Genomic DNA, 19,628 nt, shown 5'->3' on the forward strand with positions numbered 1-19,628 from the left:
AGCTTTGTGTGTGTTCGATGAAATTTCGAAACGAGTGTTTCATAAATTTATGTGCATTGCATTTTTGGTTTTCCCCTTCTTTTTGGAAAGCCGAGTAAAGATGACAAACAGTCATCTTGCAACAAAAAACAAAATATCCTCGTTCCCAGAATTTCATTTGTCAAGTATTTTTATCTTGGTTTTGAGGATTAGAGACTTATGAAAATTGTTTTGTTATGAAATATGAGATGCGTTGTGATTTCAAAACCCTTAAAGTAATTTCATCAATGGTTATATTTAATCAATATTTTTGTTTTATGTATATGTTACGATAAATGCTATAAATCCAGTTATTATGTATAATAACCGGCTGATATGCATGCTTACGAAGCATTTTGGTAAAAATGATAAAAATTTCCCCTATCCCCAAATTTATCACATTTACTAGCGATTATGCATATTACTCAAACGTCGCGTCGTGTATAAACATGATAAATCATGATATATGATATACATGTAACTCATACATGTATTGCATCATTATACTGGGGTACGATCGTGGAATTTGTCATCATTATATCGTGTACGAATTTGTTATCATTAGGACTCGGATATTATGACATTTTAGGCATTTCCAAGCTATTGGTTATATTTTAAGCATTTTTGAGCGATCGGTCATATCGTGATAATTTTCAAGCAGTAGATCATTTTTCTTGGTCATTTTATCACCGAAAATTCCAATCTGTAGGAATTTTTTTTTTTGTGCATTTACAATATATTCTTGTCTTTCGTTTCTTTTTTTTGGAGAAAAAAATGGCATGACCAGTATCCACGTAACATGATTATTAAGAGAGACTAAGAGAGAGAGAGAGAGAGTGACATATATATATATATATGCCAATCACGTGTGAAAGATCTTATTCTTTCGAACACTCGAAATCTTTGCGTTATATAGATTTTCATCAACACAAGTACTTTTGTCAGGAAGTGCACTGAGACCTCGGTTGGAATCCCATCGGTGGCGTAGTGGTGATTGGCTGGAATTGGTTTTCCGTCGTTTTGCGGCTTCAGTCGCAAATGTGAGTCGATCTCAGTGTGAAAAAGTCTTGCAACAGATCCTACATGCAGGGCCGCAATGGAAAAACCAAAATTGGCACTGTCGCCCAGGGCAAGTACGCATTTTGGCGTCCCCCTCTTCGTAATTTTGGACGAACGAAAAGCAAACTTGGAGCCCATCTTGATCCAGCGCTTGCAGCACCAGACTCTCTTGCCTCTCCTAGTTGCGGCCTCATCTACAACCGTACAACTATCCAAGCTTTACACTTCATTTACAATTTGAAATGAAGGTAGCAGCACCAACTTCGAACATAACACTAGATACGTGTGCAGTCGGTTAGGTATACAGTATAAAGTATCAGTTATATATAGGCATACACTCGCATTCGGCACAACTCCCTTACTTTTGAAAAGGGAGATTGTAAATATTTCAAAAAAGAAAAAAAAAGAGTAAACTGCCTAAATGACGATAAACCGGACTTGTGCTCGATTTAAAAGAAGAACCATTGGTACTGTACAACTGTATCGTACTTTGTTAAACACGTTAAAAGTTTCAGCACAAAACTGATTTAATGTGAACTGCATTATTGCAATTCAACTTGAGACACAATCAACGGGATTGCAGAAACTAGGCATCTGCTTTGTGACAAACCTTCTTGAAATATCGCTCCATCTGGTAATTTTTCCTGAATTTTCAGAAGAAAACCTTTGCAAAGTAGTTTCTAAATATTTCTTAGAAGAAACTAAACAAAAATAGTTTTTTTCCCCTCATCAAATAATTTTTCAATATCTCATTATATTCAGCGTTATTCTAGAACGTAATGAGAAACAGTTACTGTGCATAAGATAGGCATGGTGTCCATTTAAATTTGGTGACAGAATTTTAATTAAAATTCCAAATTGATGAATTAATTTCGTTTATTTTTCAACTGAGTAATATAAGAAGCAATAAATGATAAGACGGGATGAAATAATGCAAAAACTGTAAGGTCATATTTTTTAGGTCATAAATGCTTGCATATTTTTAACATTTTTAGGTTATAAAAATCCCAGCCCTAGTTATCATTTAATATTAAACACACATACCAGACTGATTTGGATATTTTTTTTTCATATTTGTCAAGTTGACCAACGACGCATAGGTATTATGCATATTCAAGAGTGATAAATTTATCAAACTCACAAATAAGATTGGTAAGTATGCATGTTGAGGTATTTAATGTACCGTTTTCTTCATCTCATTCCTCCAAGAGAAATGAGGTGAAGAAAACGTTAACGCCTAAGTTTGCAGTTTCTTCAATAACGCTTGAGTTGTGGCGGCGTTGCTGTAGCAGCGAGAGAAAAGTAGGTCACGAGCTCGTGTGTGGTGTTTTCTCTCCAGTTAGTTGCTGTAGTGTGGTCGTTGATTTGTGTTCACGTGTGCGTCATGTTAATTTTGCATTAAATATATAATCATTTTATTGCTATGATGAGTAGCTTCTCTCTTTCTCTCTCTCTGCTGTTAAACGATATCTCCGCTGAGATTACCAAGAATGAATAATAACCGGTTATTGTATATAACAGCCAGTTTATCACATTTACCGTAACATTTATAACAAGATCTTACAATCCTGTATCATTCAATGATAGTATTCGGTTATGAAGTCTTGGTATTTACAGTTATCTTGGATCTTAATCTCCTTGTACATTTATGTAACATGTATGTCTAAAATGTAAACGGATGTAGAGATTCAATTTGTTTTTGTTAATTTTAATCTGAATTTTCTGTGTGAATTTGTTTGACCCTTAAATCCTCAAAATGTATTTTATGTTGATTATCCATTCTATTCAAGAAATGAAGAGTAATTTATAACATTTTTAGTAAAGTTGAAATTCGTAAATGTGGGAGTAGTATGTCATGTTTCCTCTTCCTACCTTTGTCTTCGAAAAACTATGCGTATTACGAAGTTGTATTTGTTATATCAGAAATACGAGTTTAAAAAAATCCTTTGCACATACGTAAAGCTACGAATGGCTATGGTTGAAATTCAATTTCAAACCCTTAAGTTGGGTAAGCAGAGTTTTACTCAGAATGAATATTTTTCTAAAATTTGCTTAACACTAAAAAAAAGATTAGAAATTAGAGAGAGGCCTTGTTGGCACCGGTGGTTGTGTTATCAGTGTCTGTAAGAATATACGTGCATGGTAAAATAGCGTGGCATGAATGTAATTGAATAAAAATTAATTCAAAATAAAGAAAACTGTTCATTTCATCAAATGAAGCGGGAGATTTAAATTTTAGTGCCTCGATCTTATTTAAATTCAAATTTTAAAAGAAAATTCAAAACATTTGTGTTTCATAGATGAAATACCGTATTTTCTTGCGTATAATCCGCAGGATTTAAAAACTAATAATCATAACTTACCTTGTGTTTCAATAACCAATCCATTGATACGCTAATTAATGAAACATATTTACGAAACAATAGGATTATTTACACGCAAAACATAATTTACAGTTCAAACAAATTCAGACTCATCAGAATAGTCATTACGCTGATTACATCCTTATCTGCAGGTGCAGATTGTTAGCAGCGGTAGATAATCCGTATTTTTTTTTGTTTAACCACTTTTTTAACTGATAATCCGCGGAGAAATCAGATAATTATACCGAGGAAAATACTGAATTTATGAATAATTTCTTTACGTTTCGCCTAAATTTCAAAGCCAAAATTTTTTTTGATCTTCAATCAATTTTTATCCCACTACATTGATTCTGTGCTACTTTACCATGCACTTGAGGAATTATTAATGCATTTTTTCCCTTCTTTTATATAAACCACTTGCTTGACATGGCCATGTCAGACGGGAAGAAGGGCATCCGCTTCTTCCTGAAATTGACTTGCCAAAGCATAGCACAGGCATCGTAATCTTTAAATCCAGAGGGTGCCAACGAAAAGTTGAAAATTAACTAAATCTCCACAAACGCTATGGTTTTATGCAAAAATGCTAATGATATGTAGACACATAATATTGTAGTTTAATTACATAGACAAACAATCTAGTTCAGTTACATAATCTATATGAAAGCTACATTATTTTTCTTCCATGCAAAAAAATCAAATAAGAGCTGTTGAAAAAAATTAGTTAAAAAAAATTTAGAAGTGTACAATTTTTTTTTTAATTAAAAATTAAGTGCGACTTTTGTTAATTTTTTGTTATTCCTAGTCATAGACTTACGAATAAAATGAAAAACTGAAAACCTGACATTTTCTGTACAGAAAAAAAATCAAAAACCCATCATGTAAGTGGCTAATAGTAGAAAATTTAGAAAAAGCATCAGATTTATAGAAAAAATTGTGATAGCATAGCATAGGATGTAAAAAATCAAAAATATGTGTACTAAATTTGAAATAAATTAATATTTAAATAATAATTTTAATTATATTTCCACTAGGCCGGTGCTCCGCGGAGCCATTGGGGCTCCTTATGCACTCTCCGGGGGCTCCGCGGCCGCTGTAGGAAAAAACATTAATATTTAAAATCATGATTATAATTATTTTTAAATAGTAAAAATAAACCAGTAACTTTAAAGAATAATTAAAAATGGGCCTAGGGGGATCCGCCATAGAAATTTTATACTAAAAAGGGCTCCGCGAGTCAAAAAAGGGTAGGAACCGCTGCCTTAGACCATAGTTTCTTTTTAAAGCTTCTTGATGATGTTAAAAGATATCGGTACCCCTTAAAATTACAAATACATTTTTTTTCTCTCTTCTCAATATCAACTCACAACAATGCCCAATATTTCATAAGTATCGTTTCAATAGTTGAATTCCATCACGTTACGCACAAGACCTAAAAAATCCCCACCAATAATAACATAATTGAATATACATGTACATACCTTTCTGGGAAACGTATCAGAAGGGTTATTTTTCCTCTTTTCTCCCACTATCTCTTTTAATACACGAATCACATTTGGGAAGAATTCCATTTGTTTCAGTGAAATATTTCTTTATACGAAGGTGTTCAAGACCCAAAAAAAAAAAAGAGAGAAATATTTGAGAAAAAGAGAGAAAAATCATAGAAATAGAATGTGTTTTTCCTCCCGACCAAAAATTTCTGAGTCTGCAATAAGTGATGACTCTTGTATCTTTTATTTATTTATTTTTTCATTCAATTTTTCTTTTTCTTATATATATATATATAAAATATTTTATATTTTCTTCTCCTTGTCAATGTCCGTGATTGAATTTTTCCTCCGTTGTGATGTTGCGTTTATATACAGCTTTTCATTTCCTTATATATATAATTTTTTTTTTTAGAAATTTTCTCCAAAAAGAGCAACACTTTTCAATTTTGGCCTCTTCTTCCAATACAGTTTATTTCTCAAAGAGACAGACTCATATTGCTCTTTTTTTCACATATATATAGAAAAAATATATATTTCCTTTATATATATATATATTCTTACTTGACTTTTCTATACTTTTTTTTTTATTATCTTTCTTCGAGGGGAAAACCAATCGATCCCAAGAAGTCCTTCAAAAGACGTACCAGCGTTGACAGTTCTCTACCGATGCCATCCGATATTTGCAAAATAAATAACAATAAAAAATTGCGAAAAATATTCCAGAGCACTCGAATCCCCCCCCCCACTCTCTCTCTCTCCATGCATTTTTCATTCGAACATCTAGTGTTAGGTGAGCAATAATATAACAGAAAAATGAAGAAGAAGAGAAACTATTGCACTTCCTCACCCCCTGTTTTTCCGAAGCCTATTTTTAGTTCTAATGGCTTTTCCATTGATTAGTTAGCTGAACAGCACTCAGGAAGCGAAAAATACAGGACGGAATAAAAGAATAATAATAAAGGAAGGACCAACCTCCGTTGCGATCTTTCTTTTAGATTCCGCTGCTGCTCTAATTGGTGCTAAAAGGATCATAAAACAATCCACGAATCGATTCGCGAAAAGATGGAGGAAATACGTAAACGTAATAAAAGAAGAGAAGATGGTAAACATTGTGTTATCTTCGGATAAGTTTAATATCGAATTTCCTCGGAATTTCTTTCTATTTTGTTTCGTTCTCTCCGTACTTGATAGAGAATCATATTTACATTTGTTCGAAATAAAACTAGGCAAATTTTGAATCGTTGTGAGGCATGTAGGAAGTTGTACTTGTGTATGTAAATGGATATATTTTTCGACAAATTGTAAGGTGTCTGTGATGGTAATATCGCCAATTTTCTGTGGTTTTTTTTTATTTATTTATTTAGAAAGCAATTTGAAATTTGGTGCTGTTATGCTGTGTAGCTATTTATACAGGCATTCACCTAACTTTTTTTTTTGCTTTGGTGATGCGCAGTGTCGGGCTAATTCGCCATATTGTGCCACAAGTGTCATTCGGAAAGTCATATCATTATTTTATCACGTTTGTATTTATTCTCAGTTTTCAATTACTCCACAAATTTAGTTCGTTAATCGTGACGTGTGGTTTTTAATGCTTCTCAACAGCATTCATTTTAGTTGTAATGTCTTTAAAATTCTGTATGTCATGCAGGTTTCTTTAAAATATTTGACAAGTTGCTTTTATGACCAGGTATGCTATATTCACTGCGCATGTGCGAGTACCAAATAATTTTTGTCAGAAATTTTATGTGACTATGTCTCTAAACCCTCTCCCTCCCTTCCACATTCGAAATTTCTATTCATTAAGAAGGAAGAGAAAAAATTCATATGCCCAAAATGTTTCCCTTACTTGGAAAGTTTTCAGTCTTACAGTTAGGATTTACTATTTTAATTTTAGTAAAAGCTTACGAACTAGATATTCTGAACGAAGTGTTTTTCTTTTTGTACAGGGTGGGCAAAAAGTCCGTAGAAACTTCAAAAATGATTAAAAAACCGGAAAAATAACCGAAATAAAAAACGGTTTGCAGGGTTAGCATCGCTGAATGAACGTCGTTAGGTCACAGGAATTTTTTTGACAACAAGAAAAACAACTCAAAAAACAGCCGATAGCTGGCGCTGGTACGAGTGACTTCGGTGTGAATATGCAAATGACACGGTTATATGAACCTGCACTCCTAATCTTCAGCCGGTTTACCATTGTAAACCGTGTGTGTGGACCGGCTGCACTTTTCCGTTGCTGGATTTGTGATTCGCCTGCAATGTGTTATACCCTGCGGTGGTGGTGATGTGAACACGTACTGCTGTAATAAACGATTTTGAGACATTCTGTTCGTTATTTGCGTGTCTTTTCTTTGACGTTGTATGTCAGCGCCACCTATTGGCCGTTTTTGAGTTGTTGATTTTCCTGTCAAAAAAATTCTCTAGTGATGCTAACCCTGCAAGCCGTTTTTTATTTCGGTTTTTTTTCTGGTTTTTATAAATTTTTAAAGTTTTTACTGACTTTTTGCCGACTTTTTATTTAATTTTGAATCAAATATTTATTTAATAAAATAAATTTTAGAATTAATAATACCCAAATTCAATGTCCGTTGTTTTGCTCAGAGGAATGCCTTCACCCATTGGGAATATGACCAAGAGGGTGGCTCCTACGTTCCGTTGAAATATGTACCGTATGGATCATTACTTTTTTGTTTTCTTTTAACAGCACTTCGATGTATTTTTTAACATTATCTGGCTTCCAAAATTTACCAGACAGGCCTCAGCAAAAATTATTGAAGCTTAGCATGACCATATTACCCTCACTCACCTTACATACTTCAGGTTGATTCCGGAAAGCGATTATATTAGAAAAAAAAACCGCATTATGCACAGTATTTAAAGTAAACCATATATCCGATAGAGAAAGCGTCATCTGGGAGTTCATTAGAATGTAAAAGAATGAGCTCTTTAAAAACCCTCCAAATTGGCCATTGAGAGTTTTCATTATACAATGCCCCATACAGAGGATCTTCAGCTTCTCGGACATTACGGGCCAAGCTGCTACTTCCTTGAATCGCACGGGACGGGCCATCACGTTCGTCCGCGGTATTTAGAGTTGTCAGACGGTATTAATATTCATAATGAGTGAATATCATCAGTAAAAAAACTATGTAATGAACATTGATGCTTCAACGAACAGCCCAATGGTGAGAAAACTCATCCCCAAAATTATTGGAGGCGTTTATTTACTAGAGACATTAGTGCCGTTTACATGTGCAATATTGCTGTAGCATAAGCTATAAAGTATAAAGAGTTCTAGCACCCGCTTGACGACGTTTTCCCTCGTAGGGAAAGAAATGAAGAACGGGAATTGTTCCTTCTTTGTTGGGGATACTTGGGGGAGTGTAACCTTCTTTCCTATAATCCTTTGCAACACCCCCATAGATAAAGTAAGATCTTATCTATGCGGGTGTTGATCCTTTGCACTGCGAATTGAACCGGCTAACCCACGTGATTTCTGACGACATTTGAAACATGGGTTAGTGGTCCAATACACGGTCAATGTAAACGGGTTTTGGTGGAAATCCTTACAACGGATATATTAAACCCGCTCTTTTTTTCCATGTAATCTTAATGTATATTTTCTAAATGTGAAAATCCCCATTTCTTTCACAAATTCCGGAATAAAAAAAAAAGAGATTGATTGTTTTTTTGTTGTTATTTTTTTCAGGAGCACTGAAATTACTTATTTCAGTAAGCTGTTTTTCAGCATTTTTCTAAGTTCGGTATTTACGTATGTCTTTTCGGATGCCGCTTATATATATATGAAATCAGGGCTCTAAAAAATGTGAGTGTCTCGCGTCCGTGGGCTTGCCAAGGTAGTCTTGTTAATGCATCAAATCCATTATTGGTCAATTTAGGAAAGCTTCTCATGGTCTTAAATATTCTTACATTGTTTCGAGCTTTATCAATTTTTCCCTCATAATTGTCTTTCGATTTCAAGCAGCTGTTTTGACAAAATGTTCAGTGGGCCTGGACAAAATGCCAAGAGATCCATAAATGACCCTCGTTCTATGCATTGGTGATCCATGGCCTATATCCCTACGATGGTCATATTAAACAAAAAAACGGAACATTTCATTGATGTTCACTCATCACGATTAAAAAAATATCAAACTGAGCTTTCATAGCATACTTGTCAAAATTAGCATGTTTACTTGCATTGGCCGAATGCTATGATAAAAAAAAAAAAAATTCTGCTTCGAGAAATATGGATATTATAGCTTCCTAGATCTTCAGATTCATTTCCGGACCAAAATGGCTAGACCAAAAATGACAAAATTACTGTCTGTACTACGTATAAGCAAAAGCAGGGTTGGACAACATCCCTCTGTTCGAGGGCCAACATAATGCTCAGCTTCGCGGGCCTCACTGGTGGCAATACTCCGACGTATGAGCTGCATCAGTAAAATGACCTGGAACTCTTGCAGCTTTGTCTCCGTCGTAAGTAATATGGTGAAACACGGGTAATTTAGTCGCTAAACTTTTACTTACTCAGTGTTTTGTATTTTCCTCCACTTCTTCATAACACTGATGCATATTCATTGTTTATTTGGTTGCTTTCCCCGATAGATGCGATGCATCCTAAAAACTGCAGGTTCTGCTGCAAATCATTTCATCCAATATATAGCTTGAATTTCCAGAGTCAAAACTTTTTTTTTTTCAGAATTTTTCTGTAATTGACCCTTGATTTGTCACCCCTCTAATAACCGTTGCACGGGTCAAACAGACGTTTAAGAAATTGATACACGTACCGGTAGACTAGGAGAGAGGTGCTTTATTATTGGTATGAAAAGCTTTGGAAAATGCAGTCGCGTGGATCGCATTGAATGCTTCTCCGCTTTGACACAAATATTCATCTTGTTCGGGAGAGCCCTCTGCAGTTATTAGAACTGTGTAGTTTCGACATGGCATTGTGAGTTGACATCCACTCCAGAAAAAAAATTCGTCACAGTGGGCAACACCAGATATACATTCAGATATTACACAGAGATTAAATACAGAGAATACGAACGGGCAACTTTCCCAACGAGAAAAGAAAAACATTTCCATATATATAACTTCATAGGCATTTTTTGTGTGTTCAAACGGCAGATGACAACATTGTAAATTATTTTCGTCCAGGAAATAATGAATGTCATGTCTGTTTGCAGTTAAAACCAACACTTGAAATAATAATCACAAATTCAATTTAATACACAGATTGTTCACCTAGTCGGGGGGGGGGGGGGCACAGAAAATCAACTCGCGTGCCAGCTGATGTCCACCCCTGCTCTAAATAATCTTCAAGATTTGATCTACACGTGAGTGGTAAGGAAAAAAAAAGACAAAAAACAAATCGTCCCTAGATGCAGATACCGACGTGGGTGAATACTCAAAATAGTTAAAATTATTTATTTCTACGCCAAATCGAATCAAGTAATTTGTACATATTTCGATTTGGAACACCATTTCTTATTTGTAAATGTAATCAATCGATTGAGACTAATATTCTGTCTCAAGGATGTTACTCAAATCAATTGTTGATATGTATAGTCGATAAGTGAGAAGTTTGGACTCTCCGTGAATACGAAAAAAACAAAGATCATGTCTACAGCAGATATTCACAGTTTTCAACTAGATGGCGAAAGTTTTGAGATTGTGGACAGATTTGATTTCCTAGGATCAAAAATTGTAAAAGAGGGAACTTGCACAGAAGAAATAAAAAGACGAGTAGTTCTGGGTAAAACAGCCATGAGAAAGCTTAATATAATAATGAAAGACAAAGATGTATCAATGGAAACAAAAATTAGAATTATAAATGCGTTGGTCTTTCCTGTCTTTATGTATGGATGTGAGAGCTGGACACTACGGAAAGCAGGTAAAAAAATAATTGATTCCTTCTAACTTTGGTGCTGGAGGAGGATGCAGAGAATTCCATGGACAGCTAAAAGGACTAAAAAATCGGTTATCGAAGAAGTCAAGGTTGACTATTCTCTAGAAGCAACAGTCATTAGACAGATACTCTCTTACTTTGGCCATGTAATGCGCACAGAGAGCTCACTAGAAAAAATGGTAATGCTTGGAAGAATCTAGAGAACGAGAGGCAGACCAAGCACCAGATGGATAGAATAGGTGTTGCAAAACACTGGAATGAAGCTAGCACAACTGAGACATGCTGTGAATGACAGACCAGCTTGGAGAGCCATGATCTATAGAGTCACCAGGATTCGAAATCGACTCGATGGTTCCTAACAACAACGCATAGTCGATGATCCTAATCTCATTCAAATTTCTATTAAACAATATCTTAACTTATCTTGGCTTAGTATCTTGGATGCAAAAAAATATTTTTGTTAATCTCCCTATTCCTTTTGGTATTTTAACGTGTATTTTCAGTCATTTCATAGAAAATTACCTTGATCCAATAGCTGTGCTGCCTATTGCTCCCTAATCTCGAATTACTTCTTAAACAGATGATTATTTCATATTTTTAATTCATCAACATTTAAATAATGGATTCTTAAACTATGACAAACTTGTTATTACAGGCATGATATTTTCCTTCCCTATTTTTTTGTATAAATATCATTATTTAATAATTCCGGCTTTCAGTATTAAAGAATAATTGACATCCATATAATGTTTAGGAGTTTTTTCGCCCACCCCGTTTTGGCAATTTGCCTGTTGTGGTCCTTGATGAAAGTTCTATTTCTCAAACGCTTTATAATGTCAAGAATGAATAAGTTACAAAAGAAACCACGCCACGATATAAACTGTCATTTATCATTTTAACAGAATGATATAATGAGTGATTGCACTATATTCAAGAGTCTTGAACAGAAATGATGACTTTTAGTATGACTCATAATTATGGAATTGGAGGTTAGGGTATGATTATGCGGAGATGTTTTTATTCTTATTTGTGAATTTTAATATAGCCAATTTTGATGCAATTTCTTAATGAAAATATTGTAGAATTAATTGTAATTGTTTCCATACATACAGGCTCGGCGGATTAAGCAGCGAGGCATGAAACATGGGAACAAGTTAATTGCAATATAACCACGGTAAGTTATTACAAATTACAGCATTTCGTTTGATATGTTTAAAATATGTATGAATTTCCTACTTCTACGGTTTCCTATATTTTTCTTATATTTTTAAATTATTATCATGCGTGTATTATATCTTCCCCAAACCTGAGACAAAACTACTCATTTTTTTTATTTGTGTATATTATATATCAAAAAACCCTTTAAAGAGAAAAAAATATAGAAAATTAATTTTAAAAAAGTTAATTAATTAATTAACTAATTGATTTGTGTCGATATCTTTGCTATTACCATTTGAGATTGGTACCCTTAAGCTTACTTTAGGTCTTAACTTGAAAAAAAAAAATCTTTAAAACCATTAAAAATATTGGTACACGTGCGTACCTCTAGAGCGAAGAGAACATAAATACAAGATTATCAATCATTGTAAAATTTAATAAATAAATGTGAAATTTCCACAAAATAATGCAAAGCTATTTTGAAAAATTGACATAAAAATTTTCATGTAAATTGAATATAGAAATTTAATATCATAAAAAAGCATAACTTTTCGTACAATATTCTCAGAACGTCATTCTTATAACAGTCATGAACTATTTCGACTAATTGATTCATTTTATTAATATACTAGCTATAATACCCGGCGCTGCCCGGGTTTTCTTCAATGAGGCTTTTTTGGATCACGTGATATCTCCCTCTCTTTTTCTTGAGGGACATACAAACCGTGTGCAAGTTAACCAATATAGCGACTTCGCGATTCATGAAATAATTAAATCTAGATTTACAGAAACGTAGAAATGAATATATATTTTTCCTTTTTGAAGGGGTGCTAGGTATTTCGATAAACCTCCACTCCCTGAACTTCACGTTACCCATCTGGCTATTTCAGCTTTCAAAAAATGCTTAATTAAAGCTGTGGAGTTTTTTCGATCCAATTTTTACGGGCTCATAACTAATTTCAAAATATCCTAACCTACACGAATTCATGCAAATAAATATCAAAAGACAATACGGAGACATTAATTTTCATGCTTGAGAAGATATAAATAAAAAGTTGAAATCAATGTTATTGCATGGATAGCCAAATCAAAAGTAGGTCCGGCTAATTACTTCATATTTAATCTCCTGGGCTTCGTATATCTCTAAGCGAACTGAATATTTCAAAAATCTAGAATTCAATACAATTTTTAAAATTATTGATGGGGCGGAAAATCCCACTAACTTCCGCATTTCTACAGTAAAATCGACAATTTTAGCACTGATTTCTATGAGGATCACCCTTTTCCTGACTCTCAAAGCGATGCTGATGATGATTATGACGTCTATTCAAAAAGCCTCATTACTGAGTGTATATTGAAAATGTGGCAAACTATTATAAAGGCATAAACTATTATACATATACTAACAGGATTAAAGAAGTGACAAACCGTTGTAAAGGCATATATACGTCTGAAACGCATTGCTAGGGAACCACGGTAACCAAAGTAAACGTTCCGAAAGTGATTGTTGAGGCCCAAAAACCATTGTTGCCGGACAGTTTTTTGCCCGTTTGGGGCATTTGCCCTGGGCTGACGAAATTTTAAAGTAGCCTATCGTTCAAGTCGGGTCCCATTTGGTATATATGCAAAATTTGGCGACGATCGATCTAAAATTGTAGATTTGTATAGAGAACATACACACACACACACACACACACACACACAGACACACAGAAAATCAATTTTATATATATAGAAGATAGATTTCGATAAAAAAATTCGATTCGCGTCCATACTGTTTTTCGTTTACATATTTTACATTCAATCTTTTCTTTTTGGAATTTTGATTTCATTTAAAAATGAATAATGAAAATCAAGATGCAAAAAAGAAAAAAAAAAAACCACTGATCAGATTTCTACTCAATTTGGTTTTTACTTAATCAGATCCTTAATTGATTACATTTTCTCTCTTTCCCTTTTGAAAAACTAATTAAATTTTTAGAGTAGTCGCTGTATTAATTTCTTTTTAAATTAATAAAACTGGCTGTAAAAATAACATATTGACTGTAAAAATTATATTTTTGTGAATCAATTATAGAATTATTCTTGAAAACAAAAATTATATAAATTCATCATGCAAGAAATATGTTTTGAAATTCCTTCAAAAATGATTTGAATGATTGCAAATATTTCGAAAAATCGATTGTAAGGAGAACTTCAAAATTCGATTAAAAAATTGTTTATAAAATCGATAATAAATAAATATCTTCTGACGTCATGTCAAAATTGAAATATACTGTCGTTTTTTGTTTTTGTTTGTTTTTTTTTTGGTCGTCCCATAAATTCCTAAATACCAGTTAGAAAATTCATAAAAATGGAAGGAATCGTATGTTTGAATAGCGGTTTGTGAAAAAAGTTCTCACAAAGGGGGATTTTTCGGTGCACAAAAAATGTTTCGAATTTTTGTCGATAGAGGGCCATATCACAATGAAAACCTTATGCAAAGCACCAGTGACGAAAATACAGAAATAAACTACTAATCCTACACCATTATATATTTTAGAGGACTATAAATTGCGTATTTTCAGTGATTACCTATAATTATGCACCTATAAGGTGCAACGTCGTCTATCGACAAAAATGTTCACTGCATTTTTTTTCTTATCAAAACAAACATTCCTCTCTCTAAGAACATTTTTTCAATGAATTGCATTCAAATATACTAATTATTTAAATTTTTATAAATTTTTAAACTTTTTATGAATTTATGAGGCATGGTTCATATTTTTAAGAGATAAAAAAATTTATAATTAATATGTATGTTTCACAAATATCGTCATCCAATTTTTCGTAGCGTTATTGTACGTAGAAGACATCTCGCCCGTTGAGGTTTCTTCTATCTGACTGCGTGCTTGCTGAATCCCATAGCTGCCAAGCCTACTGAATTTTAGTTTCATCTTTCGACCTCACGGCGACTTGACCGCTGTACCAAAATTGCTACCGCAGGGAGTCCCCCATCGAGATGTTAGCACACCAACCTCTCGATGAGTATAAAAAACAAGCCCGCCGTTCGGAATCGGCAATAAATTGTAGGTCCCGGTCTAATTAGCCCTCGTGTGCAGAAAATGACCGTGGTGCGACAAAAATGATCAAAAGATCTTTCGACCTCTCGAAAAGTTCTTCAATCTCCCGAATTTTTACAAAATCACAAAAATCCCTAATTGGCCCAAAAAATTCCCTACTTCGTTTAAAAAGAATCCCTAAGGAATTTCTTGTGGGGCAAAAAGTCTTTTGGTTCTGTTTTTCCCCCTTTCGAAATGACGTCACCAAATTTCATTCTGAAACCTCTCCTTCAATATTACAAGGGGGTGTAAAAAGGCGCGCTGCTGGCTTGCCCCGGGTGACGAAACATCTAGTTTTGGCCCCGCATCTTATCGTGCAGGGAAATAGCTTATCAGCCAATAGTCCTGGACAATAATTGAAGATTATATTGACGCGCATGATGTCAAAACTTCCTCTTTTGTTGAAGTTACTGGCGATAACAAAACATGAAAACTGATAAGCAAAAAAAAATATTTAATCGATTTCAAAGATACTTATTCCGATGAATTTCCTTTCATCAAACGTTCCAGAAAAAGGTCGACTTTTTCTTTTTGTACAAGTTGTGCGATAAGAACATACACATTGGTCATGGTGGAAAGACTGACATCATCACCCATGTGAAATCAAAAAAAAAACATTAAGCAAGTGTCTTCAAAAATCAACGCTTTTTTTCCTTCATCTTCCGTTGATTTTGGAGTCATTCGCGCAGAATGTTTTTTGTTCACATCGTTTCTGATTGAACACAATATATTTCTTTTAGATCACCATTGAAGTTTTGGCTTTCAATTTCACTTGTTTTTTGCGTAGGGATTTGATTCACAAGGGTTTAACTTCCACGCGTGTGTAAAATTCCTATTTTATTAGACTCCAATTTTCGAGTAGGGATTTTATTCCCTACGCTCCAACTGTTGTGTCGAAAATTTCTATTTTATTTGGAAAAATCCCTTTCGTATTCGTTTAAGTATAAAATACACGTCCACGCGAAAATCTCCCTAATTTTCATTTTCAAAATTTGGCAGCTATGCAATCCACTCCAGGCGTATACACACGCCTGTGGGAGTTAAGGGGTTAATCTTGTTTTATATATATAATAGCATACCATGAACTGATTCATCATCGCCGACCGGAAACACCGAAACTATAAATATGATATTTCATCAGTGGTTTCATCTAATGATTATAAAGACTCACTAAGAAGGAGTTTTTTTCAAAATTCGACCCCTATGGGTGGTTCAAATGTTGTATAGAGAAATCATGCCGAGCCAAAATTACTGAAGCTATGAATAAGGAATTTGGTTAGTAGTTTTATTTTTCATGACTTAAAGACTACTTAAGAAGGAATTTTTTGAAATTCGACCCCTATAGTGTTCATAAGAGGGTTAAAAGGTGACATCGGCTGAGCCGAAATAGCTGAAGCTATAAATAAATAATTTGGTGTGTAGTTTTATTTTGTAATGTAGAGACTCACTAAGAAGGGATTTTTGCCAAATACAGCCTCTAAAGGTGTCATAAGGAAGGGGCAGGTTCTAAAGTTATATGGGACAAGCATCGCTGAGCTCAAACCACTGAAACTATAAATATGAAATTTGGTCAGTATTATAATTTTTTATATCGAGACTCGCTCTAAGACGGGATTTCTGGAAATTCAACCCCTAAGGGAGTCGGGGATGGGGGTTCAAGTGTCGGGGAAATTATCACCGAGAAGTTTTCAGGTAACCGAATCCACGCTAGTGAAACCCCGAGTAAGCTAGTAGGTAATAGCTAGTCACATACATTTAATCACGCAATTCATTGGAATGAATACATACAGAGTGCTTACCACACAGGGAGGGGGTATGGCATTTTTATGCCGATCGGGTGATCCTAGATGTATACGTCAAATTAGTAAAAGTATCCGAATAGGTGTAGTACTCAGATACGTCATTCATATTTCAAAGTATGTATGGTTATTGAAATAAAATGAATAACTTTTTATACAGTCCCCGTAGGCTCCAAAACCCAATTAAAAAGTTGTTGCCCTGTCTCTCCTGATATCCGAATTCGACCAACTGTAGAAAGCGGGGGAAAAACCGTTTTACTCTCATTTAACGCTGTTTTTCCGAAATTTTCACCCAACCTTTTTCTGAATTCGAATATCTTAGCTAATATTGCACTTAGAAACATGATTTTTTTTTTTTTTTGGCATCAGAAAAGACAGGGCAACAAGTTTTTAATTTGGTTTTTGTGCGCATAGGGAATATATAAAAGTTTTTTTTTAATTTAATAACTGTGCAACCCCTTGAAACATGAATGGAATATCCGAGTACTATACGTTATTTGAATATTTTTTCTAACTGAAAGTATACCGGTAGGATCGCCAGTAAAATGCCATACCCCTGTTTGCTATGCGCCCTGTATATGCTCTTGGTGGAGGGTTCCATACATGTTTGTCAAATATTAGTTCAGATAATTGACAGTTAGATTCTGTAATTGCATAAGGGAATCATTGGCCGAGCGAATAATATGTTGGGAGTTTACTCAATGTTCTTGAAGTTGAGATACACTTCAGTAACAAATATAATAACAACATGCAGGGTTTTCCAATAGACAGTCTAAGGGGTTTATATCCCGAAGAATACCCAAAACGTCGGGTTTCCGGGTCTTTACGCGGGCAATAACATCGTCCGTGGTTATATCGTCTCCTGTAGATCAGCGGTTCTCAACCGGTGCTCCGCATAGACTTAAAGGCTCTGTGTAAACTCCAAGGGGCCCAACGGCCAATCGAGAAAAATAAAAAACAGTAAATTTTTGAAGAAAAAAAATTATAAGTATTTTTCAATAATAAAAATAAGTCAGTATCTATGATGAAAAAATAATAAATTTACCTACGGGGCTCCGCCATAGAAATTGTGTACCAGAAAGGGCCCCGTTGGTCAAAAAAGGTTGAGAACCGCTCTGCTGTAGATTGTAATATCTAGTAAAGATTTGTCGACCTATTTCGAAAGTCAACTTCCAATTATTCCATGATAAGTAAGCCACAATTTTTCGAATTCCTTTCTTAATTGATTAATTTATGCTGACTCTCTGAAGCTCGGGCTGTATATTCTATTGACACGTCTTATATACATGTGCAATCATACACCCGATTATCACATACAAACAGTTTCTAATCTTCCTCATCCAAACTCGTACGAAGCATTATAGAACAAGGAAGCTTATGGGAAGTCTATAGACTTGGGTACGCCCTGAGAAAATACATCTACCTCAATCACACAGTCATACGTTATCTCTACTGCAAATATTAATCAAATAATCGAGCTTTTCCATGAGAAAAATTATGAAAAGTGTTTATAAATGTTTCCGAAAAATGAATAAAATTTTTAATTTACAGAATGATTTTTCCCCCAGATAATACCGAATATGAAAAAAAAAACCCAGCCACACAGCTGTACACTTTTCCGAACTCACTTTCCCAATAACCCGAAGAAAATTTCGTACCACGTATCCCCGATAATCGACTGCGGCAAACCGCAACGGTGATTACGATTAAGATAATTGCGCATAATTAGTATACTCAGTGAATTGATTTTTTTTTCTCTCTCTCTTCTCCTCCTTACTCCACATCAAATGAGGATTGAGTCATTGAAAAAGAATTATCAAAAATCCTCGCAGTAATTAGGAGGGAAAGTGAGAGAGAGAGAGAGAGATGGAGGGAGAGTTTGCGACTTTATTTAATGAACAATCGATAAATTAAATCATGTGCAGATAGCTGTCATTACCAGAACCTAAATCTCTTAGAGGCTAAAACGCAGGGAATCCAAAATCACTTTCCTCGTCTTCCAATTCCTTTGAAAAGTCGAAAATGAGAGAGAGAGACAGAGCAAAAAAAAAATCGTCCGAAAAATCTATCAATTTGCACAGTCCTGGGCCCATTATTTAAATCACCGTGTTTTTCCAAGGATAGAAATTTGATAGCACCGGGGGTGAACCGAAAATATCCAGGAAATCATGTCAATGCAACGATTAAGCTAAGGTTTACCTGCTACTTAATCGGTCCGGATGATTTAATTTTATCTGTGTTTGGGACGACTATTTGCTGAAGAGGCGCAGTGGTTGTCGTCAAGATTGAAGCTCCATTTAAACGGGCTAATGTTCGATTTGTACAACCTTTAACGTACTACCTTCGTTTTTGACTGTGTGGAGTTCATTATGGAACCACCGCCTATTGATGATGAGCATGTTATCGATGTGAGAGAAAGCTATATTCTTGTTTTAATCACGAAATTTTGGTATACCACCTTTTTTAGACCCGAGCATTCATTTTTAGGAATTTTCAAAATATTTGTGTGTGTGTGTGTGCGCGCGCGCGCACTTTTGACACTCAAAAAATGCATTAGAACATAAATGACAGCAATTCTTCAAAATTTCAACTTTTTTTATATTTGTTTGTGAAAAAATAATACCCAATTCATTCAACATTTTTCAGCCAAAATAATGCAGGGTATATATTCATCTTCACATACAATTTTCCCCAGAATTTTATTGCTCAATTTTTTTGTAATAGATCACGAT

General features: G+C 34.4%; 1 protein-coding gene across 1 annotated transcript in view; it reads left to right on the plus strand.

Annotated features, from left to right (window-relative positions):
• The window catches only part of LOC149089440 (teneurin-a-like), a 415,199-nt gene that overhangs the window by 73,794 nt on the left and 321,777 nt on the right, over positions 1 to 19,628 (plus strand). Inside the window, exon 2 of the mRNA XM_089238543.1 lies at positions 11,951 to 12,012. The gene's annotated coding sequence lies outside the window, so the exon portion shown is untranslated. The remainder of the gene's footprint in view (positions 1 to 11,950; positions 12,013 to 19,628) is intronic.

Source organism: Pholcus phalangioides, unplaced genomic scaffold (assembly GCF_987345545.1).
Source record: "Pholcus phalangioides strain wild (caught in Gottingen) unplaced genomic scaffold, Ppha-v1.0 ptg000002l_1, whole genome shotgun sequence".
NCBI classification, from domain to species: domain Eukaryota; kingdom Metazoa; phylum Arthropoda; class Arachnida; order Araneae; family Pholcidae; genus Pholcus; species Pholcus phalangioides.